This window comes from Ailuropoda melanoleuca, chromosome 5, assembly GCF_002007445.2.
Source record: "Ailuropoda melanoleuca isolate Jingjing chromosome 5, ASM200744v2, whole genome shotgun sequence".
NCBI classification, from domain to species: Eukaryota; Metazoa; Chordata; class Mammalia; order Carnivora; family Ursidae; genus Ailuropoda; species Ailuropoda melanoleuca.
This window is the reverse complement of record NC_048222.1, coordinates 48,425,946-48,441,105: the sequence shown is the minus strand read 5'-3', so window position 1 is coordinate 48,441,105 and position 15,160 is coordinate 48,425,946. Positions and strand designations below refer to the sequence as shown.

General features: G+C 49.8%; 1 protein-coding gene across 1 annotated transcript in view; it reads left to right on the top strand.

Moving 5' to 3' along the window:
• The window catches only part of LIPC (lipase C, hepatic type), a 155,334-nt gene that overhangs the window by 46,057 nt on the left and 94,117 nt on the right, over window positions 1-15,160 (top strand). The window lies entirely within an intron of this gene.

Sequence of the window (15,160 nt, the reverse complement as noted above, 5' to 3'; positions counted from 1 at the left end):
AATGAATATTTAAGAGGAAAAGCTACTAGATCATAGAATGGTGAGAAGGCCATAGCTCTCCCTTGGCGATGGGCATAATACGTTCTAGGAGGGAGAAGGCAGAGGACTCACTTCATATTTTTTAGGTGAGATAGGTATCTTCTAGTTCTGCTGGGACAACCCCAGCCTTTAGTCGTTGAAAGCCAGCGACCTAGTGGACATTAGGCAGGGCTGACCTCTCTCAGCCCAAGAAGACCTCTTTGAATTCTAGTCAAAAAAATTTAGTGGGCAACCTTTGACCTTTCCCAGCAAGCAGGAGTGCCACAGAAAGCATCTTCTTAGAGATTCTGCTTTGGGTAGTGTTCCCTGGGGGGCAAATATTCACTGGTAAGGTTGGATTTTAGTCCTTTGCTTAAGTTTAGTGGAAACATATTTTCATAGCCTTTGAAGAACTGGCTTCATTGTTTTTTGGGTTTTTTTTTTTTTTTTCCCTTCTGGGATCCCTTTTAGAAACTTAACAATAAATACATGCGTACATAAATCAAAGCCAAAATGACATAACAAGTCCCAGGCTTGGTCCAGGTTTTCCGGAAAGCAGCAATTTCCGGGGGAAGTCGCACCCACTCCTAAGAACAGAGAAAATAAAAGAGAGCCCCACCAGCAAACAGGTGTTTTGTACTCCCTCTAAGGAGATTTTTACATTTACGGGAACACAAATAAACACTCCCCCGAACTGGGCTTGGCCCATAACGAAGCAGAAAGCAGCCCTGGGCTCTGGGCCATGTTCTGGCTGCATCTGCGGCCGTCACAGGAAGGAACTGGAGAGTGCACACCCCCGTCCCAAGGACGCCTGATCTAGAACAGATAGAGCTCCTTTCACTCTTCAGAGAGGCACCAAGTTATCTTAGAGACTCACGGGCCCCGTGCACGCAGCAAGGCTTCCAACCCCAGCACGAAGGCCCCGGGTGGCCCTGTGGGCTGTGGGGACAGCTGGCTGCGCTTGACAAGAACCGGCCTCTCCCACTTGCCGAAGAGGGGAGACCATCCCTCGGTTTCATCCTGAAGGCAAGGCGTCGACAGTCTCGGCCTCGGGCTCTCTGCCTCCACGCCTGCCAGTGGATTCTGAGGTCGGCCCTGCGGGGTCTGCTCTGGGTGCCCTTGCAACTCCTCGTGAGACCTGCTCAAGCCTGATCCAGAATACCCGAAGCCCCTCAGCTCCCAGAGCCTTGGCCTGCGACCGGTCTGGCTTCTGTCTTTAAGGACATTTAAAACATAGCTCTGAGATGAGGTTTGGGCCTTTTCCTGGAGTTCTAACTCTGTGTGAAGCAGTGAGGGAGGGGCTTTGGGCAAGTCAGGAGTCAGAACAGCTCGTAGGGCAAGAGGTGCTGCTGAGCTGCGGGGTGACAGGCGCGTGGGAAGGGAAGGAAGGCCTGGATAGGAGGCACACGTGCAAACAGCCATGGTGGGCTCTTGGGGCCAGGGACCACCCACCCAGCTGGAGAGAGGGGGCTTCGACGTTTCAGAGCCCCGTGCTGTGTGCCAGACGCACTACCAGCCTTCACTTAGGTTACAATCCTAACTGTCACCTTTGTTTCCACCCTGTAGGGAGCTTTTCCAACATCTCTTCCAATGCCTGGGGCACTCAGGCCCCGGGAGAGTTCCATTGCTCATTCAAGGACGCTCAGCTAGGAAGGGGTGGGCTGGGCTGCTTAGGAGTATGGACTACTCATTTAGCCTCTTTGACCCATGGTTAAATCATCTGTAAGGGGATAGTGGCCACACCGGTACTTCTCCAAAACAGGGAGCATTCAGGCCTTTGAGCAGAGAAGTGGCTGGAACATGGTCCACGGGCTGGTTGCAGGGGAAGAAAGCAAGCCAACAAGGCCAGCTTCCCAGACACGCAGAAACGCAGAGGTGAGGGGGGTGGAGCAGCGCTCAGGGGCAGAGTCTTAGGGGGTCACTGCTGCGAGAGAGTCAAAGCAAGACCCAAGAAACACTTCAAAGGAAAAAGTAAGAGCATTTGGAGATTGGCTGGAATAATAACAGTGACAAAAGCTAACACTTACTGAGGGTGATGCCAGTTGTCCCGCCAAGCGCTCAACTCCCGACCTTCCCCGCAGCGGGGCTGGGATCTGAACTCAGGTGGCCTCAGTCCAGAGCCCGTGTTCTTCGTCTCCGCGCAATACCGCCTTCTCGCCAGGTGCTGAGGGAAAGAACAACGCTCTCCTTCGGGCCTCTGCCTTCTATTCACATTGACTTTCTTGGCATGCCTCCTCCCCTCCTGGGTGAAAACTCCCTTCAAATTCCAGATTTCAGCTCCACCTCAAAATTCCCACCCATCTACACCTACCTCCCCGTTTGCCCTGCAGTGCGGGCCTGCTCCTTCGTCCCCTCACCTACCCATCCAACGTCCACGCCTCATCCTCTGAGCTGGACGCCGAGTGTCATCCCTCTGCCCTTGGAGTTAGGCCCCCTTCCTCTTTGCTTCCATCATCCCTACCTGCTCCAGCCATGCACACACCATAGTCATATTTTTTGTGGGCTTGTTCATATTTCCATCTCCCCTATAGGACTGTGAGCCCTTGGGACTAAGGCCAAGCCTGGGCATAGTGCATGGCATATAGTGGGTGCTACGTTAATGTTGATGAGTGACTTAACACGATTGATTGATTAACTGGTGTAATTCACTAATTGACATCTGGGTCCAGGACAGGAGTCCTTCTGGCTCCGACCCCACCCTATCCCACTAAACAGGATCACATTTACTATTTACGTAAAGGTGTTCTGCGCCGTCCTTGAAAAGCTGGCACCAGTGGTCCCCTTTTTGCCTTGTCTATAATCCATCAGTTTAGACACACACACTCATACACATGAATGTGGGCGTGCACTCACACACACACACACTTTTTCCCTGACTGCACCCCAGACCAAAGCCAAAGAAACGAAGGCCGCTTCCCTGCCCTGTTCTAGACATCCAGACAAATTAGTTCTAAGCACGAGAGGAGAGTTGCTCCCTGGGGCAGGGCAGGAGATCGATGGGCCTGCTGAACTGACCAGCAGTGGTAAGGCTCGGTGGGGCAGGGTAATTGCCAAGTTGGTTTTCTCCTACATGGCAGCGCTTGGCTTCCCTCTCCTATGTGGGAGGGGCACAGCCCTGGCTCAGAAGCGGCTCCAGATCATTCTCCCCTCCCCCCACACCCCCAGTGCTGAAGGGAACCTGGGAGCTGAACTCTGGCCCCTGCAGGCCCAGGCAGAGGGAGCAGGCCTGCGGAACCCCTTCAAGGACACCCCAGCTCCGCTCCCCCGCTGGGCCCTGCCTGCTAAGACAGGTCAGTGCAGTTATTCTTGGTCCCCATTAGCACTTGCACAAGTTCTGGAATTAATCCTGTATTGCTAAGTGGCCCCAGAATGCTGCCGACTCAGCCTTGCTTTTGAAGTCATTGTGGGAGACTCCAGGAAGTGGATCCCACTCTTTCCTCCCCACGGGGACCCACCAGAGCAGCACTGCTGTAGAGAGANGGGCACAGCCCTGGCTCAGAAGCGGCTCCAGATCATTCTCCCCTCCCCCCACACCCCCAGTGCTGAAGGGAACGTGGGAGCTGAACTCTGGGCCCTGCAGGCCCAGGCAGAGGGAGCAGGCCTGCGGAACCCCTTCAAGGACACCCCAGCTCCGCTCCCCAGCTGGGCCCTGCCTGCTAAGACAGGTCAGTGCAGTTATTCTTGGTCCCCATTAGCACTTGCACAAGTTCTGGAATTAATCCTGTATTGCTAAGTGGCCCCAGAATGCTGCCGACTCAGCCTTGCTTTTGAAGTCATTGTGGGAGACTCCAGGAAGTGGATCCCACTCTTTCCTCCCCGCGGGGACCCACCAGAGCAGCACTGCTGTAGAGAGAGGAAGCCAGAAGCCAGTCCCCCAGCCTCCCTGCCGGACTACCATGCTCGTGTCCCCTGTGGACCACTGGGATGAGAAGAAAGTCATGCATCATTTGCTCCAGGGTCCTGACAGCAGCCCTTGGATCTGAGCAGAGCGCTGCTGCGGCCCCACAGTCTTTCCAGTCTCGGTGCGTTCCATGACCTCTGGGAAGGGGCTCAGCCCGCCAACACCTGCCTCTAGTACCTGTCCTGCCCCCTCACAGGCGAGAACTGTGATCGCCTAGAGGAGTGGCTCTGCATGTCAGTGGGACTCTGTGGCCACAGAAAGCTCTCTGTGCCCTCACTGCACTCCTGCAGGTACTTTGGAGTGAGCGACCAGAGACCCTTACCCCCCCCCCAGCTGATTGGCGCCCAGTTGCTGGTTCCTTTCTGCTGCCTGAAAGTTGCTTTAACCTCAGAAGGCAAAGAGCAAAGGACAGACTCACAGGCTGTGGCTCCCCCTGGGCCCTGAGCACTGCCAGCACTGGGTCAGCTCAGACAGGTGTCTGGGGGACCAAGGGGAGGAAAGAAGGGGTTCCAAGTGCCCTGGGCTAGCACCTTCTCACAAGCAAAACAAACAGAGCCGGCTGCGGGGTGGGGGGCTGTAGCAGCACCCGAGACCAGCAACCACGGAGACCCCGTGTCTTTTTACTACATCTGGGCATCTGCCAGCCTGTCGTGTGTCTGAGAGACAAGGGGAAAGTGATCAGTTTCCAGCCCAGTGAGAGCATAGTAAGCACCAGCCCAGAAACATCACCCCCTCAGCCCCACCATGCCCCTCTCCATCTTGGTTATTAGAATCGTGCGCGCACACACACACACACACACACACACACACAGAGGCAACGTCCCAGCTGCCTGAGCTCTGTCCCAACATCCTTTACTTTTTCTCTCCAGGTTGCCTAGAGGCCGTTTTGCCTCAGGGCCTGCAATGGTCTATCCTGGTGTTCATGGTGGGGGGGGGAGCAGTCAGATTCCCCACCCCCACCCCCAGCCTCATTACACTATTTCACCTGAGAATGAGTTGTTGTGAGGTTTTTTTTTTAAGATTTTATTTATTTACTTGAGGTGGGGGGGGTGGGAGAGCAAGAGCAGGGGGAGGGAGAAGCAGACTCCTGGCTGAGCAGGGAGCCTGACCCTGATGTGGGGCTCGATTCCAGGACCCCGAGTTCATGACCTGAGCCAAAGGCAGACTCTTAATGGACTGAGCCACCCAGGCATCCCCTGAAGATGAGTTTAAACCAACCAACCAACCCTTTCCTGCCACGTTATTCATCTCTCCGACCCTCCTCCTCTGACTCCTTCGCACCCCTTGCTTCACACAGGAGACACCCCCCTTCACTCCTCTGAGCTTCCTTGTCTCGGGCTCCATCCATTGGCCGAGATCTGACTCGGGCCTCACCTCCCCAAGGAGCTTCCAGTCGTCCCCCTTCTCTGAACTCTGTTATTCACGGCTAAACTTACCGAGCGCTCAGGAGCCAGGCCTTTCGCTAACGCCACTGCGAGCGCCATCGTCTGTCACCTCCTGCACGACCCCGGGGCCCTCGCTCACCAGAGGAGGAAACCGGAGTTCGCCAAGAGTGTGCCTGACTCGCTCAGGGCCACACGGACTGGCGGCCAGGTGGCGAGGTGCAGACGTGAGTGGGAACTGGAGCTGCGGCCCGGAGCGCCTGGGGAGGCCCGAGCGCGGGGCTCAGCGTCTGCTTCTAACGCCTCCGCTGTGGAAGGGGGCCGGCGACACCCCGTTAGAGCAGGTGCCGCTTTCCCGGTCGGTCTCACGGGCAGCTGTCTGCGCGCGCCAGGAGGTCCGCACCTCTGAGTGGGGCTGCGGTTTGCGTTCCGACAGCCCCGACAGCCGCTCCGGGGAAGTGCCGGAAACCTTACGACCAGCTGATCGAAGTCTGCAAGTGGGAACGCCGCAAAGATGCTTTTGCTGCTGCAGGAGTCTATGCCCCAGACCAAATTAAGCTTTGGAATCCACTGTGCTCTTTCCTTTCCCCCTCTCTTGCTTTGGGATGTCCCTAAGGCGACAGCGCACGCAGACCCCAGCTTCCTGCCCACGGCTCACCTCCAGGCTGCGGCACCTGCCGCCTTCACCCGCTCAGGGCCCCTGCAACGCTCCTCCTCTCGCCTGGAGACTGACACGCATTCGTCTCCCCTCCTCCCCTGCCCTCTCCCTCGGGGACCCACGCCAGGTCTTACCCTACCTACCAGCTTGTCCAGTTTCCCACCACTCTCTCAGGGACCCTCACCTGCTTTGCTCACCTGGGAACAAACATCAAAGAAAGGCACTCATTTAACTTTGAGACGTTTGATTTCCCAGGACATCTTGAGTGACTCTCAAATACGAGGTCAATACAAATACAATCATTTCAATTGCCTTATAGTAAACGTTTCTGACCCAAAGAGTAAAAAGCTTTTGGAGTGATGGTTCCATTGATATGAGAGTCACAATGACAGGTTTTGGAGATGAAAGTAATGGATCAGAAAATAGAACCGTAGAGGAAGCACAGATGAAAGGCAAATAACCGCATTTGAAATCCAAAGCTTTCACTTGAGGGGGGAAAAATTGCCAAAAGCACTACTTTGTGTTAAAGACATCATGATGCAAGAAGCACACATTTGCTGCCTACTTGAGCTTTCATCTCTGCCCGTATATGTGTCACTTGCCACCTGAAGTAGCATGGCCTTCGTTGTGGCTGCTTCGCAGGCCAGCGATGACAGTCATGACAGTGCCACAGACACTGCGGCCGGGTGCTGCCCCGAGTCACCGAACGGCCTCCGAGAGAGAGAGAGAGAGAACCTAGCTCCCAGCCACAGGGTGAGCCGAGCCAGATACCAGCCTGCTTTCCCACATCCCTAGACTTCGGCAGTGTTTCTCACTGAAAGAGCACATAATGACAAACAACTAGTACAAACAAAGCATTTCACTTAGAGCAAGATTTAAAGGCACATGAACAGTAAGAATCTGAACCACCATTCTTGAGCAGTTATTCACTTCAAACTAAGCCTGTCCTCAAGTCCTCTCATATTTCTGCAGAAGGCAATTTTTCTACCACACCTTCCACCTTCTTGGGGTCAGTCCCTTCCAAGTTTCTTGTTTTTCTAGAACTTTCCGTGGCTTTATCAGACATCAAAACAGGTAGGGTCCTTCTTCTACTTTACCTTTAAAGTCCAAATAAAAGAATATTACTACTCCTGGTTTGCAGCGGAGTAAAGAAAAGCCCCATTATTGCAGCCCTGTCATTTCCTTGGGCATTTGGAGTTTCTGCATCTTAGCCCTCCAGGGATCAGAGAAAGAAGATTCTCTGTCACGTATGCCCTACATTTGCCTGTGTCACTCCTGTCCTTCCCACCAGAAGAGGTTGTTTACTGCCTCCCTACCCTCAGCTCTTTGCTCTTCAAACAGGATGTGTTTATTGATCCATTGATATTTATTTACAATTGGTACTTATGAGTTGCAGAAGTTTTTCCACTTGGCCTCTGACACAGCCTGGGCCTAATGAAGACTTAAGATTTTAAAAAAATCACACTTAGAGATAATTCCATGAAATTGCATGGCAATAATGGAAAAGTTTTTAAATGGGAGATTAAGTGACCCATTAAGTAAGGATTATAGGAAATGACCGATGTGCAGGGCTGGACTGGACCAAAGAGACAAAGATCGCGTATCCAGCTAGAAGTGTGCTGATGGGTGATGGGGAGGAGTCCAAAAATGATTCAATAAGGTGGGGGGAGAGGAGCGAAGAACTTAGACCAGGCATCCTCACTCCTAGGAAATCAGCTATTACAGGAAGGCTCAGACAGGTCCTGGGGGTGCAGGGACCGGGAGGTTAGAGTCTGAGAGTACAGCCATCACAAATGACACATCTGAAGAGTGCCCTCTGTCCTCTGTCATCATCTCTACTCTCTGCGGCGTGTGGTCAGTCTAGGTATAGTACACAGGAAAGTAGAGAAAGAATCATAGACCCCAATGTCTATCACTTCTTTTTTTTTAAGATTTTATTTATTTATTTGTCAGGGAGAGAGAGAAAGAAAGAGCACAAGCAGGGGGAGTAGCAGGCAGAGCACAAGCAGGGGGAGTAGCAGGCAGGGAGAAGCAGACTCCCCACTGAGCAGGGAGCCCGATGTGGGATTCGATCACAGGACCCTGGGACCATAACCTGAATCAAAGGCAGACTCTTAACAGACTGAGCCAACAGGTGCCCCTGTATCACTTCTAATTAACACAGGGGCAGAGGAGTTAGATCTTCTGGCAGATAACTAGAAATCCTCTGAAGTCCTATCGAGCCCCATCTCTGATGATGAAATGCCAGTTCTAAAATAAGAAGACTTCGTCCCCAAACCAACAGATGTTTGGGCTGTCATCATTTTGCTTGTTCTAAACTCATTTGTGATTTCACCGTGAAGTCTCGTCTGTGTGATTAATAGGAACCACTTATATAAGATTATTTGGAAAATCTTACTAGTCATGAGGTATCTATCTCCCCATCTCCGTGACGTTGTCTTTCACAGCAACACAGTGGGGCATTCGGAAGGAGCATTTGGTCAGCCTGCCACCTCGTCAACCTAGAAGGGCTTTAGAAATCCCCCATACTCTTCAAGATGGCCTTTATCAGATACCTGGGTTCCATGAAAGGTAGATTAATAGTTTCTATCTTGCATACAGTGCATTCCCTACTTATAGGACCTCGGACCAGCTACTTTGCCTGATGGGTCTCAGTTTTCTCACCTTTAAAATTAATCAATAGACTACATTATTTCCACAGCTTCTTTAAGTTCTAAGGATCTAGTGTCATTTAAATATTTCGTTAGCTATCTTGACCGAACTCACATCACAGGTGAGAAACGGGCTCCAAAGAGAGAAATTCTTCTGGGTTTGTACCCATTAGGTCAGAGCCAACCACTTTATATGTTGTTGGGTTACTCGTTGCTGAATTTGTCGTGACCTTGTCCACATTGAAGATCATCTATTTTTCTGCCCATTCATGTGGCCCTATTTCATTATCACCATCAGCTGAGCATTTTATCTCCTGGGACTCATACACCTTCTTCCTTCTCTTTCCGTATCATATAAAACTCTTCTACGTTATTTCCTGGGGCGCCTGGGTGGCACAGCGGGTAAGCGTCTGCCTTCGGCTCAGGGCGTGATCCCCGTTCTGGGATCGAGTCCCACATCGGGCTCCTCTGCTATGAGCCTGCTTCTTCCTCTCCCACTCCCCCTGCTTGTGTTCCCTCTATCGCTGGCTGTCTCTATCTCTGTCAAATAAATAAATAAAATCTTTAATAAAAAAATAAATAAAATAAAATAAAACTCTTCTATGTTATTTCAATTACTAAGTAAAGTCACTTTTCACATCTCTTCATTCAGAAAATTATCCCAATTTTTTATGAAATGCCTTTATTCTAAAGAATAACAATTCTGATTTTCAAAGTGCTTTTCAGACATCCACTGACTTACCTGACCCCTCACAAAAATCCCATTTTTTTTTTAATAAAAGTAATTTGTTATGCAACATTCCTACCTATGTGTGATAGTTATAACAACTTCTCTCCCTGGTAAACTTTGGCGTGAAATTTCATCGGTTTTTTTCTGACAGTTAAGATGGTTTTCTTTCATTGTACTCTTCCCCAAAGACTTGCTTACCTGGGCAAAGAAACCTGGTAGACCAATGAAGCGTGACCCCAACTCACAGAGGGTCACTGGAACTGAGAGCTGAAGTGGCCTTCAAGGATCATCTGTCTCACCCACCTTGAACATGGGCCCTCTGGTTTCCAAGGACCAAAAGGTGCTTGCCTCTGGGGCTCCCCTACGTTGGGGTGCAGAACCTTTGCTTATGGGCTCCTTATCTCTGTGAGCTCCCCTGAGCTCACAGTTCCTAATTTGCACGTATCGGGTCCCACTTGTTGGCTTTTCCTAGTCCTCTGTTGTGAGCCTCCTTTTTTTGTTGTTGCTTTTCAAAGCTGCCCTGTTCCCAAGATGGCCGCTTTGACTGAATGAGTCAGCTGCAGCGCTTGTGGTCTGCTGCCAGGTTTGCTGGGAGGCAGCTTTCCTGGGCTTCCATCAGGCTGTTAAAGAGCCCTCTGGTCTTCCTGCTGGCTGTTTGCTCTGCTCCTTTTTCCTCCTAATTAATGCCTTCGTCTTATCTGAGTGGCCTGTTCTCAAACATCGCAACTGAGTGATTGATGTGTTTTGCTGTGTTTTCTTTTGGAGCCCTCCCTATCTGCCCAGACTTGATTTAATTGGGGTTTGCTCGCTGTGATTTAGACTGATTTGCCCACTAGGTATCCCTTACATCAAATCCTGCTCACCACTTAGAAAAAGCACAGTTAAAGATTGTTTGGCAAGTCTCAGTGTTTACAGGGTTTCCCACAGAGGGTCAGGGTTGGTTCAGCGGTGGAGAGCTTGGGCTCTGGGGTCAGCTGGAATTGCCTCTGCCACAGTGCCCTTGACAAGGTAATGAAGTCTCTGCCACAGTGCCCTTGACAAGGTAATGAAGCTTCCTGAACTCCAGTCTCTGAATCTGTAAGAATTATAGGATCTACTTCATAGAAATGTTGAGAAAGTAAATTGAAATAATGCATGGAAAATGCTCAGTATCTGGTATGGGCCCAATGAGAGTTATTTCTGATGATCCCACTCAGCCTCTGGGGATAGGCAGGGCAGCTCATCTTACCCCCGGATGACGGATGAACACGAATACACTGGGCCCATAAAGGTCACGTGGCTTACCCTATGCCACGCAGCAGGTGCATGAACCATGGCAGGCACTGGACCCCCAGGCTCTCTATCCCTCTCCCCAGCAGAGCTTCTCAGAACCAAGACCTGCGTCCTCTATGACAGTGGTTCCCAAAGTGTGGTCCCCAGACTCCCAGCATCGGCATCACTTGGGAACTTGTCAAACGTGTCTACTCTCGAGTCCCAGACCTAATGAGTCAGAGGACGAACAATCCAGCTTTCAGCAAGCCCTCCTGGACTCTGAAGCAATCTCAAGTTTGAGAACCACTGCTCTATGGAATAATGAATTATCTCTTGATCTAATTCCTGAGATGGAGGGATCCCCTCAAATCCTGGTGTGATCCCCAACATGAGTTCACCCATCCAGCCTGTGACTGTATCCTCTTAGCAACTGACACCTACTGATACCATGAACTACGGAGTGGTTTTCACGCCTGAACTCACATTAGAATCGTCTAGGGAACTTTTTAAACACACAAAGGCCCACCCCAGACCACTTAGCGTTTAGTCATAAAGACAACTAGGAGCTACCCTATGCACACCCCATGGAACCCTGCTAATCTGGGAGTATGTTTACCTCATTAAGGTTTGTGTGCTTTACAGTCCGCTTCCAGCAAGTTGTTTCTTCCCTTCCTGTTCACCTAGGGTCCTCTGTCCACTTATTTGCACGGCTGCTAACATTTGTATAGAGATATTTACTTATACCTCAGCTTTGCTGCCCTGTCCACACCCAGAGTTATTCTGCTTGATCTAAAAATAGTGACGAGATATGATAAGCACTCAACACTGACTCACTATAATTCTTGTTTTTTGTCTAACTTAGAAGGGATAAGGGCAAATAGCTTTATGAGCATGCTGGACTATTAAGGATCTTAAGATCACTCCCTGGCCCAGCAGGGTCACAATCATACACCAGGTACTGGATACCTAAGAAAGAATACAGTGTCAGCCTTTCTCACCCTCACAAGGGACAGGAAGACATGGCTTGCGCCTGAAGCCATAGTGAGGCCTTCTGCTGCAGCCCCTCTGAATCAAAGGTCAGCAGCCTCCAAAAAAGGGCCGCCTCCACTTTTCCAACTGAGTCAGATAAGGAGGCTGAGAATCTTGGGGTTGCCTTACTTAGCCCAGGAGGCCCGGCCACTGTGTTCATAGCCCAGACAGAGGAAGACCCTGGTCTTTGCAGGATTCCTTCCACAGAAGTGACCCTGCCCTCTAGTAAAAATGTGGTCTGTGGATTCCCATTATTAACAAATACAGCTCCTGGGGAAGAGGCAAGAAGAGAATAGAGAAAAAGCCAGGCGCTCCTGCTCTCGCACTTTTCCCAAGGCTGTAGGGTTGATGGACATTGAACCCTGTAGAGACCAAGAAGAATTTCCCTCTGAACATGGGGACAGCCAGGTTTCATGGGGCCTGAAGCTCCATATAGCTTGGGATAGGAACGGGAGGCTCACTTTAAGATAAAGAATACAAAGTTACTAATACAAAATTAGGCATGAAATTTCAAAAGGGGCCTTGCACACTGAGGCCTAAATTCGAATTCCTTTTGCCCCAGAGTATTTTCCCCTCCACCTAGATTCTTTTAAAAACTGTTCTGGATTTTTTTGGGAAAATCGATCACCCCCAGGTGGACATCCTTCGAAGTGCTAGACAACATTCCGTCATCCTCATTATCTTCACGATGTATTCTTTGAATTGCAAGAGACTCTGTAAATGGGAAATATGTTCCTAAAAAAAGGGTATTCACCTGTAAAACAGAAAGACCAGCATTTAATTTACTGACTTTAGTTTTTACGAGGTAGTATATTCACACGGTCCATTGTTCAGAAGGTACAAAAGGATATATAGTGATAAGTTCTGAGTAAGTTTTATAAACTTTAAAATAAAATGCATTATTATAGGGGCACCTGGGTGACTCAGTCGGTTGAGCGTCCAAATCTTGGTTTTGGCTCAGGTCATGCTCTCCTGTGTCCTGGGATCCAGCCCCTTGGGCTCACTGGTCAGCAGTGAGTCAGCTTGAGGATTCTCTCCCCTTGCCCCTCCCCCCACTGGTGCACAAACGTGTGCATGCTCTCTCAAACAAAAACAAATCTTTAGGGGCGCCTAGGTGGCACAGCGGTTAAGCGCCTGCCTTCGGCTCAGGGCGTGATCCCAGCATTCTGGGATCGAGCCCCACATCAGGCTCCTCCGCTATGAGCCTGCTTCTTCCTCTCCCACTCCCCCTGCTTGTGTTCCTCTCTCACTGGCTGTCACTATCTCTGTCAAATAAATAAATAAATAAATAAATAAATAAATAAATAAATCTTTAAAAAAATCTTTAAAAAAATTAAAAATGCATTTTATAATACATTTTTTCATTTTAAATTTTTAAAAATTTTTAAAATTAAAAATTTTACTTTATTTTTTAAATTTTTTTAGAAATTTAAAAACATTTTTACTTTTACTTATTTTTTACTTTTTTAAAAATTTTACTTATTCCCTTTATTTGTTTGTCAGAAAGAGAGAGAGCACAAGCAGGGGGAGTGGCAGTCAGAGGGAGAAACAGTCAGAGGGAGAAGCAGGCTCCCTACTGAGCAAGGAGCCTGATGCAGGACTCAAACCCAGGACCCTGGGATCATGACCTGAGCAGAAGACAGACACTTAACCAACTGAGCCACCCGGTCATCCCAAAGTGCATTTTTTTCTATTAAGAAAGTAATACTTGCTTAATACAAAGTTTTTAAAAACAAAAATAAAGAAAGAATCACATTTTAACCCGTTATCCAAAGTCAAAACTTAAGCTTTTTCCAAACACCTGCCAAATAGGAGTACATAAAGGTAGAGACTTGTCCTTTTGTCTGTCTGACTTTCATCCTCCTAACACCTAAGACTTTTCCAATCTTTCCAGTGATGAGTGAGAAACAGGCTTCCATAAAGAAAGGTAGAAAGAATGGAAGTATAGTAGCATTTTGTGGGGAAAATTATAAGCTTTCAAAATGTATGGAGCCATCAGGCCATACCCAGGGGTCTAAGAGTCTAGGCCAAAGACGGTAAGTGGCCTTCAGCTCAAGGAGCAATTCCATTCCATCAGGGGTGACCGCCTTACGGAGGATCACGGATGACGCCGGGCTCAGTGTGAAGAACGCTGTGACCCATTAGCCATGTCTGTCATGCTCATGGAGCAGTGGGGGGTGAGGGGGAGACAATCTGAGTGCCACACATGTATCATAGTGGTCTAGGTGTAAGTGGAGGTTTGTCTCAAAGAACTGTCTAGAGTCAGGGCTCCAAAAATGAGAATCAACTGAGTAAATTAAAGCAAACAGAAATACATGGCTATCCAGTCCTCATCGTGTAGAGAGGCTGACAGAGGGCAGGCGCCTGCAAGTCCTCCACCCATCTTTCCCCGTCACCCAGCGACAGCTGTCCTTGTGCGCAACACTGCCCCAGCCAGTACAGGCACATGCCCTCTCCCTCCCCTAATGTAGGCTCCTCTCCTACCCTCTGCTACCGGGTCTTGCTTGTCTTCCCACTGGAGTGCCCAAGGGGCAGGGGCCTGTCCTGCACTTTCTCTCACTGCCTTTGTCCAGGCCCCAGAACCCCTGCACAGGCCGTGAGCTTTCCACACTTGACAGGTGTATGGAAGCTCTTTGGCTCCATAAAGTGTTGGGTCACACTCCTCAGCCCCTCAGACATTTACCGGGTACTCGCTCTGTCCTTCGTATTCAGAGATGAAGAAATCTAGACCCTGCCCTCAAGGGGCTTACAGTCAGTGAGGGGAATAAAGCACATACATAAATCGTTACAATTAAATAATAAATTACAGTATTATAAATGTTATTGATTTAAAATACAATTCAATTAGGATACATATTTCAATTAGAAATAAGAGAAACTAAGTGCCAGGTATGGACACTGAGCATTTTGCTTATATACTGTACCTACTAGAATCTTTACGATGGCCCTGTGAGGCTTACTAATATTATCCCGATTTCCAAATAAAGAAACTGAGGCTTCGAGCTTTTAAGTCACCCATCAAACTAGTCAACGGAGAAGCCATAATTCAAACCCAGGTATGCCTGTGTCGTTAATAAAAGGTGAAGGGGGTCCTTTCCTTTTGGGTTTGAGTAAGAAGGGTGAGTGGTTTGAGTCGCTTTGAAACCACCGCCACGACCCTCACCCTCCAGGGTCAGCCGAGGGGAGCTGGCCAGCAGCCAGAAGCGTCCGCTGCAGTCCTGGCTACAGGGACCCAACATTTCAACCACGGCTCGCCCCACCCCGGCCCAGGCCCAGCCGCTGAGCCCTGGGGATCCGCTCAGAGCCAGAGCCCAGAAGGCGCCGGGGAGCAAGTGCTGCCTGCATTTACTGAGCACATGCTGCCGGGGTGGGTTTCAGGAGACCGGAGAGAGGCGGGGAAACCGAGGAGAAATCAGAGATCTGCCAGAGTCGGAGACGAGCCACAGGAAATGCTTTCGTCTAAAAATATGCCATTTCTGAAAGGAAAACAGTCATTAGAGGGTGTGAGAAGCCCCCGTGGGGAGGAAAGCAAAACAGTGA